Genomic DNA, 12992 nt, shown 5'->3' with positions numbered 1-12992 from the left:
TACTGTTAAATGGCCTCTATGAGAATTTACTGTTCTGAATAGGGGGTCAACCTAGCAGCAAACTTAGAATTGTACAAACTGTTTGTGGCCCCAAGTAAAAAATAAAAGCACATTTCTCTTTTTTCTAGAGTCCTGCTCTCCCGCACAGCAATCAAGTCAAGGGAGTGACTCTTTCACGAGCCAGTGGGAACATTCTCCACTTAGAGGGCAGAGCCAGGGTTCAAACCACCCTCCTTCAACTCAATGCCTTACATTCCTGGGTTCAGCCCCACCCTGAGGGAGGAACCTTCCAGAAGAAGAACCAAAAGTCGATCCCATCCAGGTCATGCTCTTTTCCTCTAACAGGGAAATCCAACTACTTCCCAGGAACATTGTTAAGCCACAGAACTAAAAAAAGCAAAATTCATACTCACAAGCACCGACGCCTTAGTTTTAAATTTCAGGACACCAGTTTTTCTGCAAATCTGCTCATTTCCTGCAAAGAGAAGAAAGGGACGGAGAATCATATTAGCATCTGCTCTGGGTATCCTCAGCAGTTTCCTGGCCGACCTCAGGCTTCTGCACCTTCTCTGTGTTCTCACTCCCAGCAGCACTCTCCCCTCCCCAGGCACACCGCATGCTAGTTGGGTGGGCGCCCCTCGCTCTTCGCAGGATCCCACCCCTCCAGGCCCGTGGGCTCGGCCCACGCCGCCTCCCTCTCCCTCCCCGGCGCTGTGCCAGTCTCAGATTGACCACTGCCTCCAATTCCCTGAAGGCGCCCCGGCTTCTTCCCACTCCGGAGTGAGGCCTCCACTTCTGTAGCATGGGGTTGCCTAGCAACCCTGCGCGTGCAGCTCGGAAGGCCTTCCTAAATTGGACCTCACAGCACAGGGCATCTCCTTGTACAGCTGCCTGCATCTTAACAATCTGGCTCTGAATAATAACACAATGGTAATTGCATTCATGGACCCCAAACTACATTTAAATAATGTTCAAGAGCTGACACAAACCAACAAAGGCCAGAAAATGCATCGTGGAGGTTGACTGTGAGGCCAGGCAGGAACGTTCGGGGCGGGAGGGAGTTGACACCAAAGACTTGAGTTAATGACAACGCTAACCTGAACTGTGAATTCTCCTGCATTTCGCTTGAGTGTGTCACCACTGTAATGTGTTGTAATGTGAGTCTGGGCAATTAACGCCCAGAGGCAGTGATGCTTCAAGACAGGATGCCCTTTAGTTCTGCTGATGCATACGTGGATTTTTGGAGGGAGTTGGGAAGTGGGGAGCTCCTTGGACAGCAGGGGAGACTGTTCATGAGTGATTTTACTTGGCTTTTACAATCGTGGCTAAATCCATTTTCAAAGGTGGGGGAAAGAACTTACCAAGCAAGGGCACAAAGCATTTGCTACCTCAGTGAGGGACAAATTCGACATGACTGATGCACTTCAGGATAAGAAGTGAAGGCAAAGAGGCCTTGACACTGGCCAAACGCAGACTGAGCAGCCTAGCTCGGAATGGGGAAAGGGGTGGGTGCGAGAGGCCAGCTTCGATCTGTGTCCCTGGCAGAGGATACTGTGCAGCTCTGCTCAAGAGAGGAGGGTCTTAGCACACAAGCAATGGCAAGCTGGCAATCTGCTCTTTGTGGAGCCTTAGCAGCAAGGGCTGGCAGATCAGCCCTGATCATTTGAAAGCTAGAAGCATTTTGTTTTTAAGAAGCTCAATCCTCCTGCAAGGGTCTGGGGCAGATATCTGTACATCCACGTCCATCAGCATTGTTCACAATAGCCAAAAGACGGAGGCAAGCCAAACGTCTATAGGAAGAAGAATGGATAAACAAATGTGGTATATACATGCAGAAGAATTTTATTTAGCCTTAAAGTGGAAGGAAATTCTGATACAGGCTACAGCATGGATGAACCTCCAGCCCATTATGCTAAGTGAAACAAGTCAGTCACAAAAACACAAATACTGTATGATTCCACAGGAAGTAGAAGGCTAGGCGTGGTGGCTCATGCTTGTAATCCCAGCACTTTGGGAGGCCGAGGCAGGCAGATCATGAGGTCAGGAGATCGAGACCATCCTGGCTAACACGGTGAAACCCTGTCTCTACTAAAAATAAACACACACAAAAATTTAGCAGGGCGTGGTGGTGGGCGCCTGTAGTCCCAGCTACTCGGTGGAGCTTGCAGTGAGTCGAGATGGTGCCACTGCACTCCAACCTGGGCAACAGGGCAAGACTCCACCTCAAAAAAAAAAAAAAAGACAGGAAGTAGAATGGTGGTTGCCAGGGCTGGGCAGGGAAAGGAGAATGAGGAGTTATTGTTTAATGAGGATAGAGCTTCGTTTGAAAAGATGAAAAAGTTCTAGGATGGATGGTGGTGATTGCACAACGGTGTGAATGTTCTCAATGAATCACACACTTAACAAATGGTTAAAATAAAAATCACCCTGCAACAATAGCACAGCATACACCTCCACACTGTTTCTCTGCAAGACTTCAGTCCATCTTCATTTTGGAAGCTAGAGTGGCCTGTGTCATTCACAAGCTTGGACAGGGAGACTCACTAGGACCAAAGGACACAGTGGACAGTGTGACTGGCCAGGGAGCTTGTATTAGTCTATTCTCACACTGATAATAAAGACATGCCCGAGACTGGGTAATTTATAAAGGAGAGAGGTTTAATTGACTCACAGTTCTGCATGGCTGGGGAGGCCTCAGGAAACTTACAATCATGGTGGAGGGGGAAGCAAACACATCCTTCTTCACATAGTGGCAGCAAGGAGAAGTACAGAGTGAAGAGGAGGAAAAGCCCCTTTATAAAACCATCAGATCTCGTGAGAACTCACTTGCTACCACAAGAGAGGTATAGGGGAATCTGGACCCATGATTCAATTATCTCCCACTGGGTCCCTCCCACAGAATTTGGGAATTACGGGAGTTACAATTCAAGATGAGATTTGGGTGGGGACACAGTCAAACACTATCAGAGCCCATGGCTCGTAAGCATGGTGTTTGTGCAATGTGGCCTCAGACAGAGAGAGCGGTCTGAGAATTGAGAGACAGGATTCTCCTGTTCCCACCTCTTGAAATCCAAACACCATCACCTTCCAGAACTCAGCCTCCTTCCGCTTAACCAGTCCTATCCCTGTGTCTCCTGCCTGCTCTCCCCACTGGGAACCTGGGCTCTTATTACACTCTCATTGTTACCCTTTGTTCACCTCATGGCCCCTGCCTAGAAAGCCCCTTCCTGTGCCCACCATCTGACCTAGTCTTGCTCTTTCTACTGGGTCCACATCAAAGTCCACCTCCCTCATCACGCCTTCCAGATCCCTCCCAGTTGTACTTTCTCTGAATGCCACAGCCTGTAATCAATCACTTGCTTAGGTACTATTCTATGTTCCTGTCTGAAAATCTGGTCTCTTCTAATAAGTCCCTGAAAGGAACCCTGAGCAATGATTACTGCTAACATTTTTTGTCTACTACAGGCTATAGCTCAGGGCTGAGCATACCACGGCTGCCAGATTGCCTTGCCTCCTTTCTCAGGGAATTCTAACCATAGCTTCCCTGCCTAGGGCACAAAGCATGACTGCTGGCTGCAGTGCCCTGGAGCTAAATATTCCAGGCGGATGTTCAGTTCCCTCCAGTCACTTAGAGGTGTAACTCAATGTGTGCAATAAACAATTGAGCATTTACAGATTTTATTAATTTGGAAAGGTCATTAGCGCTAACAGCTTCTCCAAGTGAGAGTGAATAAATAGCATGGGTAATTTTTTTCTATGCCCTGGATTTTTTTTCTTGGAATGTACTTTAAGCCTAAAAAATAATGTTACAAGTAAAAAAGAAAAAATCCAGGCCTTGGAGACAGGGGGAGACTGACAGGAGTTCTGGACAAGCCTCGTCCCCTCTGTCTTCCCATCTGCAAAACAAGGGGTGGTCTCAAAGGTTCTTCCAACTTAGGAAAATAAAATTATGATTCGATTTTAAGAATGTGAAATTAGCTAGTGACCTTCCAAGTTAGCAGTTACTGCCTCTCCCCCACCCATCCTTCCAGATGCCCCTCGCCTCTGGATAGATACGGCATGAGTTCATGCCTCTGCAGCCAGAACAAGGTTCTTAATCATTTCAGGTGCCTTCCCGGGCCCTGACCTGGGTGCTCTCAATCCCGACGACCTGGCTCGCCTTGCTCTCATTAGATCATTAAGGAATACTCAAGACTAATGACTTGTTTTCTCAAATCTCCAAAAATGGCTGGAAAGGGGCAGGAGGGCATCATCCAAGCTCTGTCTCTCCAGTCCTTGGCTCGGTGACCAGCCAGTGCTGTCTGTCAAGGGCTGGCCTCTGTGGGACAGATGCTCCTGGCTCTTCCCCACAGGCAAGAAATGGAAGCAGCATTCAGGGAGTGGAGTGGAGGGGCTCTGGCTGCAGCCTGCTGTTGTGGGGAGAAACACTTGGCCCTTGACCAGAGTGCTGTTTGCCAAGGCTTTTCCCGACATCCTTTTCTCTCCATATCCTCATCGGTCCCTCTTCTCTCTGCCTTGGGTGTGGGCAGATGCTGGGAAGATGGGAGTGCAATGTCTGTCTGTGACTGTGTGGCCACTCATGCCCCCACCTCCAGACTGCCTGGGATTATCAGGAGCAAGAAGACTGAGTGTGAATGAAGACTCTATAAGTAACAACATTAATACTAATCTTAACATTACCATTGATATTAATTATATGATGGTTTATGATTAAAGAAGTATTTTCCCATGTATGTATCAGGTAGGTAGAATAGATTCAACACATTTGTTGAGTACCTGCTGGGGATGCAGATATGAAAAGGTGTGAGTCCTGCCTGCCAACTCCTTGCAGGAGTGTTATAGACAAGATGATGGAGGCACAGAGGAGTTGAGCAACTGTCTTAGCGCCATCCAGCTAGCAGACACTGAAGCAGTGCTCAAACCAAGCCCATGAACTCGGAGGCCCTTTGCAACTGTACCTGTGTGACTTGTGAGTTTACTATGAAATTTAGCCTGCATAATGTCATTCAGAAGGGACCAGCCACTAGACAGGATGGTTTGGGGACAGTGGGATTTTGTGCCTAGAATGAAACAATAACCATGGGCTTCAAAGTGCATGGGAGGCCCTAGGCACCCCAGAGAGGCAGGCCCTGAGCTGAGCACAGTGCAGAGCCCATTGCAGACACAGCCTTGCTGTCCATGGCCTTTTTGCCTATTGCTAAAGACCTCTCCTCTCAGCAGCCTTTGTAGAGAGGCCTTGAAAGTTGAGGCAAATTCATGACATCTTCCCCCCACCATCCAATCTGCACTAACCTTTCTCTGGCACAGCACTTATAATCAGCATGTGACACAAAATTGGTGTTGTTCTTCTTGGAGTCTCTTTTCGGGGGAAAAAGTCCCATGCTCGGGGGAGTCGTACAAATCTCTCACTTTACAACCAAGGCCACGGAAGCCCAGTGGGGCCAAATACCTTGCCTTGAGCACACTAAAGACAAGAGCAGAAGTCAGATTCCCAAACTCCCTACCCAGGACCTACACACACTCGCCTTGAAGAAGTGGGTAGGGACAGGCTGTGCTTTGCTTCCTCTGACCTTCCAGCAGGTGGAAGATGAGCACACGGCCACCCTCAGTGAGCATCTGTGGCTGGGAAGACGGCCAGGTCATGGGTCCTGTGGCAGGGTCTGTAGCTCCCAAGAGGCCATAATGCTTCGTGGTTCAGAGGCAGCCTGGCCCTGCCATCGACCAGCTGTGTGACACTGGGTGAGTGACTTGACCTCTCTCTGCATCAGATTTTTACCAGCAAACGGGGCATAATAATGCTACTTGCATCCTATTTCACAAGGTTGAAGCAAGAATTAAATAAAGAGAACAAGGAGAAACACTTGGTGCAGGACCTTAGCTGGGGCCAGCAAGGCTGGCTTTTCTCTGGGAGGTGAGTTCCATGGTGGCAGGTGGAGGACACTGAGCACTGTGCTTATTGCTCAGTCCTCAGTGCCTTGCATGGGGCAGACACAAAAATGATAGCTGACCGCATTCCTGGAGAAAGTAATTCTGGGACTAGTGGGAGCCCAGTGATTGGTGAGAACGAAGCCTGGTGTGTTGAGTTTTCACAGCAGGTGGGCCAGCCTCAGTCCTGAGAGGCCTGGAGGTTGTTCAGCTGAGAGTCTGCAGTGACAGGGAGGCCGTAGCTGCTCCTCCCAGGATCCTTCAGAGGCTATGTTTGATGGGTTGCAGTTTGATTTATCTCCAATATTAAAATCAACCACCCTTGGAATGCAAAATGGTACAGCCACCGAGGAAGACAGTTTGGCAGTTGCATACAAAGCTAAACACAGGCTTACCATAGACTCCAGCAATCACACTCTCAGGTATTTACCGAACGATTTGAAAACTTAGATCCCCACAAAAACCTGCACACAAATGTTTATAGCAGCTTTATTCATAATTGCCAACAACCGGAAGCAACCAGGCTGTCCTTCAGTAGCTGAGTGGATAAATAAACTGTGGAACATCCAGACACCAGAACATAATTCAGCGACAAAAAGAAATGAGCGATCAAGCTACAGAAAGATATAGAGGAAACTTAAATTCATATTTCTAAAAAACATGAAAGCAGGTGAAAGACGGCAATTGGAAAAGGCTACATACTGTCTGATTCCAACTATATGACATTCTGGAAAAGACACAACTATGGAAACAGTAAAAAGATCAGTGGTTGCCAGGGGCTGGGGGAGGAAGGGATGAATAGACAGAGTACAAAGGATTTTTAAGGCAGTGGAACTATTCTGCATGATACTGTAAAGGTGGATAGATGACATTAGGCATTTGTCAAAACCCATAAAATGGTACAACACAGACAGTGAACTCCAGTGTAAATGGCTGATGATTGACTTTATTTTATTTTTTATTTTTTGAGGTGGAGTCTTGCTTTGTCACCCAGGCTGGAGTGCAATGGTACGATCTTGGCTCACTGCAACCACCAACTCCTGGGTTCAAGCGATTTTCCTGCCTCAGCCTCCCAAGTAGCTGGGGCTATAGGCCTGCAGCACCACACCTGGCTAATTTTTGTATTTTTAGTAGAGACGGGGTTTCACCATGTTGGCCAGGCTGGTCACGAACTCCTGACCTCAGGTGATCCACCTGCCTCAGCCTCCCAAAGTGCTGGGATTACAGGCATGAGCCACTGCACCCAGTGGATGATGGACTTTAGTTAACAACAATGTGTCAGTATTGCATCATCGATTATAACAAATGTGCCACACTAATGCCAGATGGTAATAATAGGAGAAACAGGGCGAGGGAGGGTATAGAAAAGGGATATGTTGTAAGGACTCTCTGTAGTTTCTGCTCAATTTCTCTATAAACTTAAAACTGCTCTAAATAATAAAGTTTCTTAATTTAAAAAAATCAACTATTTCAAAACACAACACTCTGGGCCAATAACTACGGGGCATCACTGAGTCTCCACTGGACTCCCAGGCCCCATGTTGGGGACTTGGAGGACTGTAAGACCTGCACGATCCTCCCAACTTGAAGTGCAACGATGTCTGGCCGAAATGTTAGAGACAGTGTGAGAAAGTCAAGTAGGGAGGCCAGCAGGGCCTCCAGCTGGTGATGCAAACAGGGCTGTGCACCCCAGCAACCCGGGCACCTCTGGCTATTAGGCAGTGATTCTAGTCTTAATTCACTCTTTCTGAGAATACACCCTGGGCCAGGTACACACTCCCTGACTTCCAGAGGAAGGATCTATAATAGACTTAGCCACCTCCTCGCAGGTCTAGAGGCTAGACTCTGCCCAGCCTTTTCCTAGTCCCCACACTCCCAACACCAGATATAGTAGGTGTTCAATAAACAGGTATTGAATTAAACAGTAATTATTTCTTACTATTTAGTAATTAAACAGTAATTATTTCTTACTATTTAGTAATTAAACAGTAATTCTTACTATTTAGTAATTAAACAGTAATTATTTCTTACTATTTAGTAATTAAATAGTAATTATTTGCGTGCCTCTTGCTCCCCCATCCAAAAAAAATCTGATTATAAGCCCCTTACCCAACCTCCCAACAGAGTTCTTGCTGAACAAAATGAATAGCAGAATTCAGGTGGAAAGAACAGGCCATAGGAGAAACCTTGTGTTTGTTAATGGGGGCACTTGCCGCAGTGCTGAGAGAGTATCTCAGAAGTGACTCTCCTGGCTGCACCTGCTCTGCTTCGCTCCCTTCCCCAGCAGGATGGACACTCACCAGCTCCTGCAGGGAAGGGTGGAGAGGCCAGGATCCACTGAAACAAGGTGGCAGGTGCATGGAGTCATCTCTGAGCATCCTGCCTCACCAGTGTGGAGACAGAAGCAGAATGAAGCCCCTTGGTCCAGGGACCCACCGTGGGGGTGCCTCTGGGAAGCCCGGCAAGCATTTACGGGGAGTCAGCTGGGGTCTACTCCCTGCCACCTAGCCAGCAGGGCATGAAGTCATGGTGTGATTCAGAGAGAGTGGGGGAGGTTGTGTCTATGTGTGGCTGAGAGCATGGAATCTTCCTTCAGTCATTGCTCTGGGGTGACAGCCCCTTAGAAGTCCACATTTCTGTGACCTTGGCCTGGAATCTTAAAATAGCCCTGAGAAAGAGGGAGGGCTGAGCCCAGAGCCAAGGCCAACAGTGGGGCCTGGGCCAGGGGAGGGGAGGGCAGATGAGCCTGTCCAAGGAACAAAGGCTTCATCTCCCTAGTCTGGCTGCCCAATCTCGGCCTCCTGCTCAGTCATGTACACTTTATTTTTTCTAGACTCAGGGAACTACTCCTGGAGCTAGGCGAATCTGAGCAAGGGCTGCCAGCAGGGAGCTACTGAGAAGGTGAAGAGACCCAGCTCCATCTCCCATCCCCCACTTCCTTCTCCTTTCCCACCCCACCCCCTGCCCAGATAGCCAGGGGGGAGGGGTCTCTCACCTCAGCTTATAAGTCATCCTGCAGCTCTCTGTCCATTGCAGGAGCATCCATGGTGAAATATGTGCATTCATGCAGAGTGGTGGTTTTGGGTGGGGTTGTCTGAACTAAAATCTAGAAAGGGGCTAAAGAAGGACTCCACTTTCATAGCTGGGGGGAGGTGTGGTTAGGCCAGTGAACCTTGGTAAGAACTATGTACAGCAAGATGATCACGCCCAGTAAGCTCAGGAGATAATCTGAGAGGGCTCCCAGGGGCAGCAGAGTAAGCAGAGGCTTGCGGGATGGGGAGGATTTGGAGAGATAGGGGCGAAGGGCAGTCTAGAAAGGGGAGATTCTTAGCATTGCTGCAGAGGCAGGGACAGGTCCAGCATCACCAGGGCAATGAGTTACCAGGTCTGGCTGGAGCTGATGGCAGGTACAGAGAGGACCAGTAAATACAGCCAGGAGGGCAGCTGAGGAACCCCAAATGCCCGCCAGCTGACTCTAGGCTTGAGTCTTTGGATAGCTGTGGGGAAGGGAGAACAGAGGAGGAGGAGTGGGGGCTGGAGTGAAGCATTTTGTTCAGGCCCTGCAGAGACACATGTGGGAGCGGGTAGAGGGACTGGCTCAGGCCAAAGTCATCCCCATCCCTGCTTCCCCTTGGCTACTCCCAATTTTGCCAGCTCTGGGAAACTCAGCCAGCTAAGCATCTGTGACCCAAAAATGTAATCTCTGCACACCAGCCTCTGATTCAGAGAAGTGGGAGTGAGTTTCTAGGAGCTAAAGCCCTGGCAAACATACTATGGCAGAGGCCTTCTTAGCTGACTGGAATAGTTAGCTATCTGAAAGATTTTAACCTGTAATATATACTTGTACATTGATTCAAGTATACTTGTACCAAATTTTTGATGTAACATTAAGGTCTTTTAACTTTCTATTTTTTGGTAAATTGTTTCTATTATTTCTTACATAAATCATACTCATATGGGTGATATGGTTTGACTGTGTCCCCTTCCAAATCTCATCTTGAATTGCAGCTCCCACAATCCCCACGTGTGGTGGGAGGGATCTGGTGGGAGGTAATTGAATCATGGGGGTGGGTTTTCCCCTGCTATTCTCATGATAGTATGTCTCATGAGATCTGATGGTTTTATAAATGGGAGTTCCCCTGCACATGTTCCCTTGCCTGCTGCCATGTAAGACGTGACTTTGCTCCTCCTTTGCCTTCCGCCATGATTGTGAGGCCTCACCAGGCATGTGGAACTGTGAGTCCATTAAACTTCTTTTTCTTTATAAATTACCAAGGCTCAGATATGTCTTTATTAGCAGTGTGAGAACACACTAATACATATGGCATTGCCTACAATTTCCAGTTTCAGGGTTTGTTTTTTTTTTCCAGTTGAATGACAAATTAAATACATTGGCAAAATAATCTGAGTATAAAAAGTCTCTCTAATTTTTTTTGATATTCCCCCAACCTTCCACAGTTGTTTCACCCACACCTAACTCAACAGCATTTAAAAAAGAATGACTCAAAATGACTCAAAAATATTTTTGTGTCTTTCGAAAGCTTCAACTTAGTTTTCATAGAAATATTTTCTTTTTTCTTTTTTTCTTTTTTTTTTTTTTTTAGACGGAGTCTCGCTCTGTCGCCCAGGCTGGAGTGCTGTGGCCGGATCTCAGCTCACTGCAAGCTCTGCCTCCCGGGTTTACGCCATTCTCCTGCCTCAGCCTCCCGAGTAGCTGGGACTACAGGCGCCTGCCACCTCGCCTGGCTAGTTTTTTGTATTTTTTAATAGAGACAGGGTTTCACCAGGTTAGCCAGGATGGTCTCGATCTCCTGACCTCGTGATCCACCCGTCTCGGCCTCCCAAAGTGCTGGGATTACAGGCTTGAGCCACCGCGCCCGGCCAGAAATATTTTCTCCTTTTTTTTTTTTTTTGCAACAGTATTTAATTGGCTTGAATAATATTTAATTAAATTGCATAATTACAATAGCAAGTTCCACTGGCATAAACAGGGTTGGGAATGAAGCCCAGCTGCCTCCAGGAAAGCATTTGGCTCAGCTGGTGGGAGCAGACATGGTGGACATCTTGGACAGCAGCCTTCCTGTCCCAAGTGTTCCTCTAGCTGTGGGTATCAGTCAGGGAGAATGGAGAAAGCTGGTAAATTTGACAAGTCAGCTAATTGCAGTTTAGAGGGCATCTAGTGCCCCCCTTATCCAGACCTAGGAAGGTTACTTCTCCAGAGACTAAGGACCTGATGCTGGCGTGCCCACCTTGGTCCAGTCCTCCCCTGGGGCTGCTTCTTTCCTACTCCACCCTGTGGGGAGTGGGCTGTACCTCTCCAGATACCTTTCCCCTCCCTGCATCTCCACCCAAGACTTCCTCCCATTGCAGCTTTCTAGGAAGGATTTGGCAAACTTTACAGCTTTAGTAACGGACAACAGCCAAATGCACCACCCTCCCAGAGGTGACAGGAACTTCTTACAGAGGTGAGTTTCTAATATGTAATTTCAGGCATCTGCAGTAGGTTGCTTGGGGAAGGATTTGGGGGTCAGAGGGATGTCTAGGAGTCTCTCAATCACACTGTCTTCCTGAGGCTACATTTATGTCCAATTGCGTCACAGCTGTGCACATGTCCCCCTGAGAAGATGTGGTCATGGACTCATCACTCATTCTTCACGTTCCGAAATCCTTCATGTTGTATGGGATGCTCTCCTCTTTTAACTTCCCTTCGGAAAGTCTTTTTTTCTAGACCCAGCTTTATGGGTCACATATAGCAAAAGTCAATATTTAACCCAAATGCCACCAAATCAATGAACCACCCACTCAACCAACCAACCAACCAACCAATCTCAAGTACAGTGTTAGCAGGCACCTGCAACTCATGAAAAGTAGAAGGAAAATGCCCTTCCGAAGAACATATCTGTAGTGAACATTTGCTATTTTGAACCATCCACCTTTCATTCTGCCTTCTTTTTGGTAAGAGAAAGCTAATTTCCTCCAGATACCACCTGGCCCCCACAGCCAATGTGTTTCAGGGGTGGGTCATGGTTGGCTTAAGCCAATCAGCTCAGCTCTGTTCCCTGGCCATGGTAACCAGACCAAATTCTGTCACATAAGATATAAGGAGATGTTTGCTGGGGACTTCTGGGGAAGATGCTCCACTATTGGAGATGTGGAAGGTGCTTGCAAGGCCTGGGGCTGCTACAGCCATTTTGTTACCATAAGAAGTCCAGTGAGCAATGCTGAGCTATCACAGAAAAATGGAACTAGGGACCAGATCAAACTGCTCCTGAAGATCATCCTGCTTCCAAACTCTTCATTTATCTAAGTCAATAAATTACTTTTATTGTTTTGAATTGGCTAACTTTTAAAAATCAAACTGATACATATACATGGTTTTACAAAATCAAAAATAATAAAAGCCCAGCAATGAAAAATAGCAGCCTCTGCTCCAGCCCTCTCCACACTGAGCCCCAATTCCCAGAGATAACACCTCTCAATTTTTAAAAAGCAATTTTTGTTCTTCACTTACATATTTTTAAATAAATGCTGTATTGGTCAGCTAGGGCTGCTGTCACAAAAATGTCATAAACTGTGTGACTTTAACAACAGAAATTTGTCATAGTTCTGGAGGTTGGGAGGGTTCAAGGTCAAGGTGCCAGCCAGTTGAGCTTCTGCCAAGGGCTCTGCTCTTGGTTTCAGATACCACCTTCTCACCGTGCCCTCACATGCCAGAGAGAATACACTCTCTGGTGTCTCTTGTTAGAAGGACACTCATCCCATGGGATCAGGGCTCCACCTTTATGACCTTGCTTAATCTTAATTACTTCCTTACTCCAAATACAGCCATATTGGGAGCTAGGGCTTCAACATATGAATTATAGAGGGATGCAATTCAGTTCATAGCACGTTTCTAGATTTCCTACTTTAGATATTATCTATTAGTGTCTCATAATGAAAATGAGGTTTTATCTCCCTCTAAACACACGTTTCTGTTCCCTGTATCTTCCTGATACCATCATTTTTAGTGAAATCAATTGTCAGTGTTTGCAGTATTGTGATGAGGTAGATACGATTCATGGATGAGC

The 12992-nt window shown here is 47.2% G+C and overlaps 1 protein-coding gene across 8 annotated transcripts in view; it reads right to left on the bottom strand.

Moving 5' to 3' along the window:
• The window catches only part of LOC105489374 (zinc finger and BTB domain containing 7C), a 383672-nt gene that overhangs the window by 157678 nt on the left and 213002 nt on the right, over window positions 1-12992 (bottom strand). For all 8 annotated transcript variants that reach the window (XM_071085396.1, XM_011754127.2, XM_071085400.1 and 5 more), the window contains one exon: window positions 414-475. The gene's annotated coding sequence lies outside the window, so the exon portion shown is untranslated. The remainder of the gene's footprint in view (window positions 1-413; window positions 476-12992) is intronic.

The sequence above is a fragment of the Macaca nemestrina genome, chromosome 19 (assembly GCF_043159975.1).
Source record: "Macaca nemestrina isolate mMacNem1 chromosome 19, mMacNem.hap1, whole genome shotgun sequence".
In the NCBI taxonomy this organism is placed as follows: domain Eukaryota; kingdom Metazoa; phylum Chordata; class Mammalia; order Primates; family Cercopithecidae; genus Macaca; species Macaca nemestrina.
Note: the sequence above shows the minus strand (reverse complement) of the source record. Positions and strands in the feature narration are given on the sequence as shown.